This window comes from Hippoglossus hippoglossus, chromosome 22 (genome assembly GCF_009819705.1).
Source record: "Hippoglossus hippoglossus isolate fHipHip1 chromosome 22, fHipHip1.pri, whole genome shotgun sequence".
Classification (NCBI taxonomy): domain Eukaryota; kingdom Metazoa; phylum Chordata; class Actinopteri; order Pleuronectiformes; family Pleuronectidae; genus Hippoglossus; species Hippoglossus hippoglossus.
In genome coordinates, this window is record NC_047172.1 from 24856012 (window position 1) to 24871557 (window position 15546).

Here is a 15546-nt window from a genome sequence, read left to right on the forward strand (position 1 = left end):
GAACACTGGAGTGATAGTTGCTGGAAATGGGCCTCTATACACCTATGTAGATATTTCATTAAAAACCAGACGTTTCCACCTAGAATAGTCATTTATCACATTAACAATGTATAGAGTGTATTTCTGATTAATTTAATGTTATCTTCATTGAAAAAAACAGTGCTTTTCTTTGAAAAATAAGGAAATTTCTAAGTGACCCCAAACTTTTGAACGGTAGTGTATATAACACTCATTTTAGGAGTAATATCAAACTCTTCATATTTAATGACACCAGAATCTGGTGTCACCAGAATCTACCAACAATGTGATGTCTCTACCACTAATGCCAGAACACACTGATTGTGTGTTCTGGCATTAGTTTACATGCAGCATGTGAAAATATTTAGCATAAAGCGCAGTAGGTCTCTCTTCACTGATCAATAGCCTTCTTAATCATCTGCTCTGTGTCTGACATTAATTCACATGGTGTGCGTGTAACCGTGTTCTTACGACAGTGATGTGTAGGTTGAAACTCTCTCTCCATCTCAGCGTCTGCACCAGATGAATTCTTCACTGTCCCCAGCTCCACTGCTAGTCAATCACACTGTGTGTGCTGATTCCCAGGGCACTCCCTTGCCCAATGTCCAATTTTGCCACATTTGTAACAGGCGTCAGTTCTTCTACGTTCCCTTCCTCTACATCCGTGACCTTTCCCGTTTTCTTTGTCCTTTGTTCTCCCTACTTTGTTCTTATTCTTTCTATTTCTCTCTTTTCACAAGCAGTTTAGTTTTGAGTTGCTGCAGCTGATTTAAACTCAAACCTCCCATGTTCGGAAAAACCACAGTCTTCCTCTCTACTTTTTAAACCTATTTTCTCTAATAGGTTGTCACAGCAGTTGTGACCCGACTCTTATTTATCAATTTAAACTGGTTTGTTCAGCAGAATACGAAATTTGGGGAATAAAGTTCTGCTGATATGGGAAAAGAAATTAAAAGTTTCTTAATTTATTTTTAACCCATTCTTTTCTATTCCTTTAATATTTTATTTTAAAATTAGTTTTGAGTTTTTGTTTTCCTTTTGTTATTAGCCTCAAAAAGCCCAATTATGTCCCAAATGCACTTAAATGTACTTACCTTTTCTGTTAGAGGAATTCGAGAGGTCCTCTCTCTCACTTTTTCCCAGCTGGAATACTCAGATCAGTTTCATCATCCAAATCTTTACATTTTCCTTTACAGTGTTGGCGGAGCAACGTTGATCACCTCATTCTGTTCTCAATTCTCCAGTCCGCCGTGTTCGTTTGATTAGAGGGAAGTCACACACATACAATGTAGTTCTCAGACAAAAATGTTTTATTATAAATCATGATACTTACAGAGTCTCTGGGCTCAGTTCCTCTGTTCACCAACCCCGAGGATGGATCATGAGGAAATCAGCCCCGGACAACATCGTCCGCTGATTTTTATACACATACAATCTGGGTGGAACCTATATCTCCTGTCCCACAGCCTTGGGCTGTGACCTTGGGCTGTGAGTTATGTTTTCGTCGGTATTCCCCTGCTCAGTCACATGTTCCTCAGTACTTTTCTACTTATGAGGCATGAATATCTAACAACAGTTACAGTTAAACATTTGTGTTAAGTATTAATAATTTGTGTTAAGTATTAGTTACCTTAACTCTTCAATCAATCTCCAAAACGCTTTCGTAAGGAGCAATAGGAAACTATCTCCAATATAATGTGGCCAAATAGTAATTTCCTCTTGTAATTACTTGGTCACTGTTAAATTCTCAATTGTTTTGTTTTTTTTTGCTTAATACACTTTTAAATACCCTGCCTGAAATCATAATGCTTTAGCGAAATCGTCTACGTGTCCAATCCCTCTAGACACACTTCTCTTTAGCACTACGCATGCAGGTATAAAATGTATTTGAATTTTCAGATTATCAACAGATTGATTGCAGTGCTGAGACTATCTGGATTCGGTCTCGGTCCCTCCGTCCCAGCTACACCTCCATTGTAAAATACTAGTTACTATATTATAATAATCATGAGCCCGACGTCAGAACCCAATATAACAAGCGCATTAAGTTAATAAACACTCCTTATATTTATACTATATATTTATACTCCTTCCACCCTAGTTAACCCAGTTAACTATTTGACCTTTTCTAAGATCAAAACCTGAAGATTCTTTGATTCTACAGCGGTTCCAAACCTTGCCCTGCAGACACGTCTGTCACTCAACACACAATGGAAGAGGGAATCTTTAGCCTTCTGAATTTCTCTTACCAGAAAGACAATGCCGTTTGCCGTACTTGGTCCGCTGGATCATAGCAGTGAGAGCACTCCTGGTTCTCAGGCATCAGGCCCTCACTTCTCTACCCTCTTTTGTCAGGGAGGTTGAGGTCAGAGTCTCAGACTCCCTGCGCAGTTTTATCCAGAGTGTTCTCTCACACGAGTGATCCTGCCGACAACGCCAAGATTGTGGTGGCAATTTCTGTGAATCAAGCACAAAGTCAAACACTTGTCTTTCTGTAAATTTAATCCAACATCTGCAGATGGACTCACCTGAATGACAGAAGAACAGAGGAGAAATCTGTATACTTATAACTCAAAGCCCCCTCCCATTGGGGAAGTTAAGGCTTCAAGAGGCCATAAATTCAAAGTCCCTGAGCAATAATCGTAAACCTAAAGTTGCCCTTTTAGATAAACAGTCTGGTCAATCTTCCACACACACGTCTGCTCATGCAACATCTGCTCATGCAACATCATACAAAATTTCCATTACACTAACATTAAAAAAAAAAGAAGTTTATAAACAATATTTTATCTTTATTAACATGTTTATATTTTTCATCTATAATATGTAAAGCACTTTGAGCTGCATTTCTTGTATGAAAGGTGCTATACGGATAAACTTTATTAATATTACTTTGAAAGTGTGTAATTGTATTGCTTTGAATTATTGTTATTGCTTTGAAGTTATCTTTTTTACAATCATGGTATTACTTGGCATTTGTGTCATCCAACAAATTTTTTTGTTCTTTTGAAGATGTAATATCTAACACTATGTATTACTGTGGAGTTGTGTCATTTCAATACTTTGAGATTGTGTAATTGTATTACTTTTAAATTGTGCCATCTGACAAAAATTGTCTTCCTTTAAAGTTCTGTCATTGAATTACTTTGAGGTCGCGTCATCGTATGATAATTGTATTGCTTTGAAGTTTCGTCATCTGCTGGCTGTATTACTTTGACGTTTTGTCATTTTACAATAATTGTATTACTTTGAAAATGTCTTTGGACAAAAAACTGTTAATTGTTTTATTTAGACTGCCACTAAATATCAGGGAAACTAGTTCAGCAGACGTGTTTAAAGTAGTTGAAGTTTTGTCTTGTTACAATTAAAATTACTTTGAAGTTTTGTCTTTTTACAATAATTGTATTACTTTGAGAATGTCATTAGATAAAAACAAGTTTTAGTGCCATTAAATATCAGGAAAGCTAATTCAGCAAACGTATTTAAACAGAAACTTAATACACTTCTTTTTACTTCAGCTTTTAATGAGATCTTGCACATCTTAACTTTTCTTTTTAATGTAATTAATTGTTCCCTTATATGACTTACATTTTAACAGTTTTATTTTATAAACAATTTTTTATCTTGATTAACATGTTTATAATATCTATAATATATGTAAAGCACTTTGAGCTGCATTTGTTATATGAAAGGTGCTATACAGATAATGTTTATTAATATTACTTTGAAAGTGTGTAATTGTATTGCTTTTGAATTATTGTCATAACTTTAAAGTTGTCTTTTTTACAATCATGGTATTACTTTGCATTTGTGTCATCCAACAAAATGTTTATTCTTTTGAAGATGTAATATCTAACACTAACTGTATTACTTTGGAGATGTGTCATTTTATTACTTTGAGATTGTGTCATTGTATTACTTTGAACTCGTGGCATCTGACAAAATTTTCTTCCTTTAAAGTTTTGTAATTGTATTACTTTGAAGTCGTGTCATCGTATAATAATTGTATTACTTTGACGTTTTGTCATTTTACAATAATTGTATTACTTTGAAAATGTCTTTGGACAAAAAACTGTTAATTGTTTTATTTAGACTGCCACTAAATATCAGGGAAACTAGTTCAGCAGACGTGTTTAAAGTAAACTTAATACATTTCTTTTTACTTCAGCCTTTAATTAGATTTTGTACTTAGCCGCACTCGTGCACTTGTATAACTTTCATTACTTTCTTTCTTTTTAGTTTTAATGAATTTTTTTACTTAATTGTATTTTTTAAATATTTTATTTCCTTTTCTTTTCAATGTAATTTTAATATGTTCCCATGTGACTTCAAATCTGTTCCCTTAGATGAGTTACATTTTAACAGTTGTATTTTATAAACTAATTTTTATGTTTATGAACATGTTTATATTTTTATCTATAATACATGTGAAGCACTTTGAGCTGCATTTCTTGTATGAAAGGTGCTATAGGTAGCCATCCTGCCTGAATTTGACAATGGGGGTATCTAGTCACAGGTGGCTCAGAGAGCACCTCCACCTGTACCAGAGGATTAATCAGCGCAGCTGAGGGCTGTTAGCTGATTTGATCCTCTGGTACAAAAGGCAGCAGCGGAGCTGTCAGCGAGAGACATGAGCGAAGCTGGACACTAGCAGAAATGTCTGACAACTTTAAATTGTGTGGAGTTTATGTTTTCACCTGTTAAGAGAATAAATATGCTGAAAAGTAACATGTTCTTCTCTGGCTGTGTGTGGGAGACCCTGGTGGCATGGTCATTTGCCCCATATTTATTTTTACTTTGGCCTTTAATGAGATCCTGCACTTGTAAATTTTCATCAATTTCTTTCTTTTTAGTTATGAATTGTTCATTTAATAGTATTTAAAAATACTGTTCCCTTATATGTCTAACATTTTAACCTTTTCTTTCTTTTATAAACAATATTTTATCTTTATCAACATATTTGTATCTACAAAATGTAAAGCACTTGAGCTGCATTTCTTGAATGAAGGTGCTATACAGATGAGGTTTATTAATATTATTACTTTGAAAGTGTGTAATTGTATTGCTTTTAATTATTGTCATTACTTTAAAGTTGTCTTTTTTAAAAACATGGTATTACTTTGCATTTGTGTCATCCAATAAAAATTGTATTCTTTTGAAGATGTAATATCTAACAGTAGTTGTATAACTTTGAAATGTCATTTTGTTACCTCGAGATATGGTTAATTGTATTACTTTGAAATTGTGCCATCTGCCAAATTGTCTTTCTTTAAAGCTTTGTCACTGTATAACTTTGAGGTTGTGTCATTGTACGATAATTGTATTGCTTTGAAGTTTTGTCCTGTTACAATAAAACTATTGCTTTGGAGTTTTGTAATCTGCTGGCTGTATTACTTTGAAGTTTTGTCATTTTACAATTATTGTAGTACTTTCAAAATGGCATTGGACAAACAACTGTTACTTTTATTATTTAGACTGTCGTTAAATATCAGGGAAGCTAGTTAAGGTAACGCATTTAAACGACAACATGATACATTTCTGTTGACTTCAGCCTTTAATTAGATCTTGTACTTTTACGCTTGTATAATTTTCATCACTTTCTTTCTTGTTTGTTTTTATGAATTTTTTACTTAATTGTATTAATTTTCTATTTTATTTCCTTTTCTTTTCAATTGCTGCCCCATTACCACAGGGACATTTTCTAGTTTCGAGGCTGCTATGTTCAAAATGTGAGGAACTGCTCCGGTTCTTAGCCTAGTAATTTATCGCACACTCCCATACCACATGTTAATTTTGCCCCTGAATTCTGGGAACTATCATTTTTCATTGTTTTAAATTTCAACAGAGCCATCATCGTTGGTGATTTTAATCTCCACATTGATGACCCCACCAGTGGTTTTGCAGCTGAATTCTTAAACATTAGTCTTTTAATTTAGTCCAACATGACTGGTCCAACTCATAACCGTGGCCACACATTAGATCTAGTTTTTTAGGACGTATTTGTCTCTAACCATCTCTGTGTTAAGTTTGACTCCCTTCTCCACGTTGCCCGAAAAAAACAAAACTACTAAAAGCTCACACCTTAGATGAACATAGTGCCTCAAAATTTTCATTTAACTTTTTCACAGGTCTACTTCACCATAACCCTTACGAATCATCTGATCCTCACGTTTTACTCAACGAATTCAATAACCTCTGTCAAACAACACTGGATATCATAGCCCCTATTAAAACAAGACTGATATCACCTGTTAACTTCTCTCCATGGGTTGATGGCTAATGGCTGTGCAGAAAATTGGAAAGGAAGCACAAAAAGACCAAATTGCATATGAAAGATCTCTTGACTTCCAATAATAATAAAAGTAAAATTGAAAGAGCTAACTTTCTCGAAACTAATCACCATATCCTGCTCCTATCGTTGCCCTTGCAACCAATATTTAAATAACAGCTAAAAATCTAGTTGTCACATTCGATTCCCATCTGAATTTCAAAACATACATTAATGAAATCATTAAATCCTGCTACTTCCATCTACGAAATATTTCCAAAATAAAATCAGCTCTATCTCCCCCTGATTTAGAAAAAGCTAATACATGCCTTTGTCTTTTCCCTCCTGGATTATTGTAACGCCCTGTATACACGCCTTAGCCAAACCTTAGTAACTCGTTTTCAGCTTTCAAAATGCTGCTGCTCGTATTTTAAATAAAAATAAGGTCTTGTGATGGATATCTGAAAACACAAGAGGCTGGATTATCTGTCTTTGAGTATTTTATTAAGAGCTTTATGCAGAAAGGGTCAACACCGAGTCACAGGGATCTCACAGTGCTGATGGAGAACAGTCAAATGCAAAGATTTTTTTATAAGAGAACTAACGCCGAGTTTATACCGGACGCGGAAGCGACGCGCAGCGCCATTCTCAAGCGCGCAGCCGCCTGGCTGTTCACACCGGACGCGCATTTCTCCGCGCCGGTCAGCCCGCGATTCTACTTTCTCCGCTTGTTGTTGTATGTAACCCGTTCAATAGGGGTTCGGGGGTAAATGATGATGGTCTTCATAGCCCCCCCCCGCTTTCTCTCTCTGTCTGTGTGCTTGTAGTGGATGGGCAGATGGGGAAATTTATAATGTGAGGGGAAAAATCGGGGAAATTGAAACTCCAGGACAACAGAAGGGGAATCCAAAGTATGGGATGCATATTTGATCATTTATATCATATAAAATATGTCATTTATATCGTTTAAAATCATTTTTCAATGTGTTTCCTGGTGCGATACGCTCGCGGTGAGCGGAAAAATAGACTTGACGCCGACATCATCGGTGCAGGCGCATCGCATCGCAGCCGATGTGAACAGCACAATTCTGTAACGGGGGCGGAAAGGAGGTGCCTGGCTTTTCTTGCCGCGGCGCTTCCGCGTCCGGTGTAAACCCGGTGTAAGGCTGATGTCTGAGCCAGTTCAGACTGGTTCTTTATGCGCAGTTTGAGACAGGAATTAAGAAACAGCACACTACTCTGTATAAGTTTCCTTTAAAGATAAAGCAGGCAGAAAATAAGTAATCGGACAGTAAATAAGTAATAGAAAGGTCATAAAAGTAATAGAAAGGTCATAGAAGATTCAGGTCACAAACAGTTCAGGTCATAAAAGGCTCAGACAGGAATGTAAAAGGTAGATTTCCACTACAATGGACTCTTTCTGACCTAGACAGCTCTTTGATTTTCACAATTTCAAAAGGCTCAGCCATACAGCATGTTCCTATCCAGGGAAGTCTTTACTAAAAGGCGAAAGACTTGTGCGTTATGAAGAGAAACCAGAGGAGCCTCTCGGTCACAGTCACCACCTTCATGGTAGGCCTCTCTTTGCTTTCCGCATGTCAGATCCCAGTATGCAACATTCCCAACCCGATCCCATCTGCCAACCAAAAGTATACACGTCTTTATTACCTCCTGCCCTGACTACTGTGATTGGCTTTTGAGCCTGTCTAAGCAATACATCCCTGAACCACTTACATTCGCTCCAAAATGCTGACTCTGGTTTCTCACCAAGTCTCCCAGAAGGTCTTGAGTGAAAAAAAGTTTCCATTCTTGACAAATGCTTCTAACTCAATTTGGAATCCAGTTCAAGCTCATTGTGATCCCGTTCAGAGCCCTGCATGGTCAGGTGAAGGCATGTAGAAAACATCTACTGCAGCCATATCAATCCGTAAGAATTTGGGAACCCCTGATCAGGGTTTCTTGGTTGTTCCTCAATCCAGACTCGAGGCACAAGGAGACTATGCTTATGATGTTGTAGCCCTTGAACCCTGGCTCTCTCTCCCGCTGGATTTAAGAACTCTGGATACTGAGAAGACATTTAACAAGCAACTTAAGAGCCATTTGGTACAACTTTCACTTGTTCTGTATTTTCTGTCCTATTTTGGTTCGTTCTTGTTACTATCAAGTTTTACTATTTTATCGTGAAGCACTTTATCAGATCTGTTGTAATGGTGTCATATAATCAAAATGTACTCACTTGGTTTCTGGAAAAACAAAACCTGAAATGTTGATGCATGCAACAGAAGTTCTGAAATGATCAGGGACTTGCACACTCTCCTCGATGTTCATTGGGCTCAGCGGCCAGGTTCCAAAAGGGCAATATTTTGACTTGATGCGGCTTATCTGCCAACAAGCTGTACAAATGTCCCCAATATTTTTTGGAACCTTAATCTCACTGTTGCTCGTGTGTGTTCCATCACTCGTCATGACTAGTGCATATTGTTTGGACGCATATTTAATTGGTCTGATGACACAAAGCAGTGAGTCATCAGAGCAGTTTCGCACACATGTCAAACTCTGCCAGGCCCTTACCTCAGTTTCATTGACCCAGTGTAGAATTCACTTTTGAAACTCGACAATTGTTTGAGTGTTTGATTTTCTACAAGGTAAGAACAGAGTGCACCGTTCCCAGCGGCACTGCAATGCTAGGTCGATGCGTGGAGAGAAAGGAGCAAGCTCCAAATTTCTGCCCCTCATGCCAAAAATCTGCTTAATATGTAGTCCTCATATAGAGGACATATCAGATATTAAACTGATGAGAACAGATTTAAAAAAAAAATTTATTACAAAAAACTTCCTGTTTAATATAAATTGTTAGGTTTCTGTTAATATGTGCCCTTATACTGAAGTCTGAGCTTTATTATGAAATGACTGGAGCGTGCACAATAAAGTGAATCACTTCCGGTTCATGTAAACACCGATGACGGCTGCGTGTGTTTTTCCTCTGTGAAACAAGGATATCAGTGCCCGGTTATTCAACCCTTAATGATGACAGCCCTAACAGGTTATGGGCCCAGGTGGGAAGGTGGAAGCTGATGGAACCATTTATGTTTCGATGGAGATGAAAAGAATTACGAGCTGTGGGAAACAAAGTTTTTGGGCCACGTGCGACTTATCGGCCTGAGAGCGACCATTTTGGATGAGCCAGGTGAGGAAGACGACGGCAGCAATGATGGTGAGAGAAATGAAGAAGCTTACGCCGAATTGATTCAGTTTCTAGATAAGAGTCTTTCATTGATAATGAGAGAGGCAGCGGACAACGGGATAAAGGCGCTACAGATGCTGAGGGAGCATTACGCAGGAAAAGGGAAACCTCGCGTGATTAGCCTCTACACAGAGTTAACGTCTCTAGTGAAGATGTCCAACGAGAGTGTCACAGACTATATTATCTGCGCAGAAACAGCCATCACAGCACTGTGAAATGCTGAGGAAACTCTGAGCGACGGACTGTTGATTGCTATGATTCTAAAGGGGTTGCCTGATTCATTTAAGCCGTTTTCCATCCACATTACACAAGGGGATGAGAAGTTAACTTTTGGTGAGTTTAAAACCAAGTTGAGAAGCTACGAAAGCACGGACAAATATAATGCCAACTTGAGCGAAGACAATGTGATGAAGGCAAGTAATTGGGTGAAGGGGAGAGAACTTCAAGATCAACTGCTACAACTGCGGCCAGAAAGGGCATATGGCCAGGAAGTGTACCAACGCAGGCAAAAGTAAAGACCACAGTGGTGCAGTTTTTGCAACAGCTCCACTCATAAAGACACAAACTGCAGACGAAAAAAGAGAGACGATGTAAAACAAGCAACCTATGTGGAAGACCACTCATTTGCATTCAGAATAAGTGACTGTCCGGCACGTGGAGTTACTCATAAAGGACCGATGGTAGATACTGGAGCAACGTCACACATAATCACCGATATTGAAAAGTTTAATAAGTTTGATGAGACTTTCCAGCCGAAAAAACACTTTGTGGAGTTAGCTGATGGAACAAGAACAAGCCAGGTGTCCCTGTTAATCCTCTTCATGTGTTTTGATTGATTTTGGGGAATATCTTGTCATAAATATATATAAAATATTCCTTAGTAATTTGAATAGCTCTTATCTAGTACATCACAAGCTGAATATAGACTTTAATGTCCAACAAGTATATTTGTATGTGTTGTATGTGCAGACAATGCGTTCCACATTGCTGAGGGAGCTGATGTGCGGGACATAAAATACATAAAATAATATTTGTAACAGCGGTGAACTGTGGACATAAAATCTGCTTAATATGTAGTCCTCATATAGAGGACATAGATATTAAACTGATAAGAACAGATTTTTAAATTATTTTATTAAAACTTTCGTCAGTTCAATACAAATCAAACATCACGTTTGACCATCCCTTAATAGAACCTTCGCCCCAAATGTGCCCCTTTGCAGGTATAGAATGTTTCTTTTTCCAAAACCTACCCATTCCATGTTGCAAAAATAAAGGTGAAAAAAACTAAAACAGTCCAAAGAACTCCTTGTGCCTTCCCTCTTATTTCACCATATCCACCCAAACCCTCCTTTCCACCTCTTTAGGGCTGCATGTTTCCCCCACTTCTCAATGTCCCTTTTGATGTTCCCCTTTACATCTGCTTCCACCCTCCTCATTATCCCTTCCATCCCACTATCTTTATCTGTCTTTACCAGGTCTTGCCTGGCCGACCAGATACTCCTCTTTGTAATACTTATGATATGCCACATTGGGACATTAAAAGGACCATTCCCTGTGCCTAAACCTCTTTCAACCCTGGCCCAGGTCAGATTAAATCCTGTGACTACCTGCCCTAGCCGTTCTCCCACTTTACCCCATACTACCCTTGCCACTGGACATTCCCACATGACCGTTTCGTGAAGCCATCGTGACCATCTGGGTTCTCCTTCAGTCGCACACAAAATTGTCTTTTTCCAGTCCAAACGTCAAGAGAGTCCCTGATTTCCCTCAAGCTCGAAATCACTGTCACATGCTTAGAAAGGAAGTATCTGGTTGCTTCTCCAGTTACCCAGGGATTATAAATGTGGATTGTGATAACTCGCTCACCAGTTCGGCAAAGGCTTTGCACCTGGTACTCATTCAGTGGTCCATCCACCAAACGATCAGCCAGCCTTTTCGTTTCCTCCATCTTGGTGAGATTGTAGAAAGTAACATCAAAAAAACGGTCCGTGGCATTCCTCTGCAGGCAGAGGAGGTCATCTTTCTTGAGGGACAAAGCTCCAAAAAGAATGTTAAGACCGAATTCTCTCCTCTCCAAAAAAAACAGATACTCCTCTTTGTTATACTTATAATATGCCACATTGGGACATTAAAAGGACCATTCCCTGTGCTTAAACCTCTTTCAACCCTGGCCCAGGTCTGATTAAATCCTGTGACTACCTGCCCTAGCCGTTCCCATACTACCCTTGCCACTGGACAGTCCCACATGACATGCCTGACCGTTTCCTCCCCTGAACAGGTTGTCCGAGGGCACGCCGGGGATCTTGCCAACCCATGCCGGTACATGGTTTCCCGCACTGGCAGGCATTTGTGCAGGCATAACCAATTTAGGTTTTGAGTCCGTTGTCTGTGGCTGGATCCCCCTCCAAATCTTTGTCGGGGTCCCCACCACTGGAGGTGCGACCACTCCCTGACTGACCTCTCTGTAGAGGGCTCTGTGATCTATTTTTATAGCTGTGTCGGAGGCCTCAGGATGAGCCCGCAGCCACCTGGCTGCATGGTTGAAATGCCATGGCTGCTGCTCCACCCTGGGTGCCAAGTTGCTCCAGACCATCAACCCCCTAGCTTGGTACGCGAAATAGAGCCGTAGAAAGTAGCCTGAGGGGTGCTCTATCGGAAAGGATAGTTCTCTGCACAAAGACGAAACAAAAATGCAGTCCAGCTTCAGTGGGAGGTGTGGCACATCTCTCCCTCCTGCTTCGATACCAGCCAGCATGCGAGCCCTCGCCACATATTCGTATCTCCCACCCCATAGGAATCCGAACACGAGGCGCATGAGAGGTCTCCTCATGCTGACTGGCAGTGGGTATATGTATGCCAGATATAGGAGGGATGGCAGAACTTCTACCTTCAGTACAAGTACCTTCCCTATAAAAGTCAGGCACCTGCTCTTCCAGAGTGCAAGCTTCTTCTGGACTGCTGAAATACGCCTGGTCCAGTTGATCGTGGCACTGTGGGCTGTCTCAAAGCTGACCCCTAGTAACTTCAGTGGTCCTGTGCAGAGCGACAGTCCTCCCGGTACATCCGTCCTTTCTTTCCAGCGCCCAAAGAACTTGACCGAGGATTTGGCACGATTCAGTTTTACTCCCGACACCCGACCAAAGTCCTGGAAAATCTCCAAGGATCGGATCAGGCATGCGTCACTGTCCAGCAGCAGTGTGGTGTCGTCTGCATGCTTGACACGTAGGCCTCTGCTCTGGAACCAGGAAACCTTTCACCCCCGGGTCAGCCCGACTGGCTGCCGCCAGGGGCTCTATATAAAGGATGTAGAGCAGCGGTGAGAGTGGGCACCCCTGTCTTACCCCTGAGTGCAACCTGAAAACTTCCCCTAAGTGACCGTTGACTGACACTCTGCTCCCCACACCTGTGTATAATGTGCGCAACCATCCGACAAACCCCTTGTTAAAGCCTTTCCAATACCCTAAACATAAAGCCCCAGTGAACCCTGTCAAAAGCCTTTGCCTGGTCGAGACCAACCACAATAAGTGGCAGGGGCCTGTCTTCCGCCCACGCGACAGCGTCTCGTATGAGATGTAGACACATGGACCACGCGTTGAAGCGCTGTGCTCAAACGATCCGCTAGGACCTTTGCCTCAAGCTCTTTGAGGGTAAGCGGGGCCTCCAAAGCCTGCGCTATGTCTAACGGAACCCGCTGGGTCAGTAAGTCCAGGAAGTCTTCCCCTCCCCCTACATCTACCTCTTTCTCCTGGAAACTTGTGCGGTAGTGGTCAGTAGCGGCACGCACCATCTCACCCGCTTCCGACCCAACCCTGCCCTGCTTGTCCCTGATCCTGGTCTGTACCAGTTTTTTCTTATCAGCCTGTATTTAGCTGAAGAAAGCAGCAGAACACGTCTCGTGCTTCTCAAGGAAATCTCGGTGCGCCTGTAACAGTAAGCCGGGGCCCTACACTCAAAGACCTCCCTAAGCTTTGCTTTAAGGGAGTCACAAGCCCGCTGATTTACAGTGCCACTGCAGTTTCCTTTGGTATGGTCGAGGAGGTGCTCAAGGCAAAGCACCTCCCTCTTTGCCAACCTCCCCTTCCTTTTACAAAAAAAACTATCCGCTTCTTGTCTACCTCCCACCACTCCATCACCCCAGGACACATTGGTCTTAGTTCTTAAGGTTTTTGAAGAATGGTAAGAAACCTTGTTTGAAAATGTCCTCCTCTAATATACTAATATTGAGGCGCCAGCACCCATGCCGAAAAACAGGCACGCACCTCAAACGGCAGCCCATCATGGTCAGAAAAGAACATAGGGAGCAGTCTCAAATACTTTGCTACAACTCACATGGGACCGTCTACCAGTGGCCTGACCATCCTCCCCCCATCTTCCAGCCCATGTCTAGCCATAAGGTGGGAGATATAACCATCGCTGGTGCCCCCCGCCTTACTTCACCCTACATTGAAGTCCCCACCTGTGATTACCTGCCTATTGGTGGCAAAGTTTGGCTCTACTAACCCAAACCATTTCTTGTCGTTCCCTCAGTGTTTCTGATTCATACACCACAAAACCCTCGGCTTGCTTTTCCCCCACGTGATGTCAGCTACCATTATCCTCCCTTGAACAATAATAAAAACATCCTCCACCCTAATCCTGACACCTGTAGAGTGGACCCCCCCACCCTCCAAACTGAGTCCCCTTTCATCCACTCCCTTCAGAATTTCCCAACATCCCCCTTATCCCGTAAATGAACCTCCTGCAAAAAACAAATTTCAACATCCAGTCCACAAAATCATAAACTACCATTCTTTTAACAGTGTCCCTCATTCCTCTTACATTTAACGAAAGAATCTTGAATGCAACCATTATCATTTAAACTTTTTTTTTACTGCATTAAAACAAAAAACTCTCCTCCCTACTGCAAGTAAGATAAGATAAGAAGTCCTTTATTAGTCCCGCAATGGGGAAATTTGCAATGTTACAGCAGCAGAAGACATCACATAAGTAGAATGCAGTACTTGGGTGAGGGAATATAAAGAAATAGAAATATACAACATATAGAAAAATATAAATGTGATTAAACCAGTATATACAGTGTAAAGAAATATATTATGTGTCAGAATATGTACAGTAAATGGATTGCACATAACTGTTTGTATTGCACAGAATTTTTTTACAAATGAGTATAGTACAGTGAATATTGCACAGTTGAGAAGTGTTAAAGTGACAGTCCATAGTGGTGGTGCATGTAGTTTTACTTGGAGCAGAGCTGGTTGTAAAGTCTTACTGCTGCAGGAAGGAACGACCTGCAATACCACTCCTTCAGACACCTAGGGTGGATCAGTCTGTTGCTGAAGGAGCTGCCCAGGGCTGTGATGGTTTCCTGCAAGGGGTGGGACTGGTTTTCCATGAGAGAAGACTGCTTCGCCATCATCCTCCTCTGTCCCACCACCTCCACTGGGTCAAATGGGTATCCCAGGACCGAGCTGGCCCTCCTAATAAGACGGTCCAGTCTCGTCCTGTCAGCAGTTGAAATGCTGCTGCTCCAGCAAACTATTCCAAAGAAGATGGCAGATCAATGAATCAAATTTTATTTGTATAGCCTATATTCACAAATCACAATTTGTCCCATATGGCTTTAACAAGGTGTGACATCCTCTGCCCTTAACCTCAACAAGAGTAAGGAAAAACTACACAAAAAAAACCTTTTAACAGGGTAAAAAGAACGAGGAAAACTCAGAGAGAGCCAAACGTGATGGATTACTGTCAGTAATGGTCGAGTATCTGAGGAGAAATATTGTATATCAAGCAGTCTTGTTGTAATCATAGTCCATGGTCAGCAGCCACAACGATCATGATCCACGATTGGATGGCCCCATAGTCCACAGTCATTGTCCACTGCCGCCATCAGGGTCCACCATCAGCTGCCACCTCGATCGTGGTCCACCACCACTATCAGATGCCAACACGATACAGGATCCGCCATTATTATCACGATCAGCCAGCACGATACAGGATCCACCATTACGGT

At 40.8% G+C, this 15546-nt stretch overlaps 1 non-coding gene and 1 pseudogene across 1 annotated transcript; both read right to left on the reverse strand.

Moving 5' to 3' along the window:
• Positions 1–7720: 7720 nt before the first annotated feature.
• On the reverse strand, positions 7721–7830 carry LOC117756864. The gene has a single exon (XR_004612928.1). It is a non-coding gene; the product is annotated as a U5 spliceosomal RNA (small nuclear RNA).
• Positions 7831–8937: 1107 nt separating this feature from the next.
• LOC117756816 lies at positions 8938–9109 on the reverse strand (annotated as a pseudogene).
• Positions 9110–15546: the final 6437 nt, after the last annotated feature.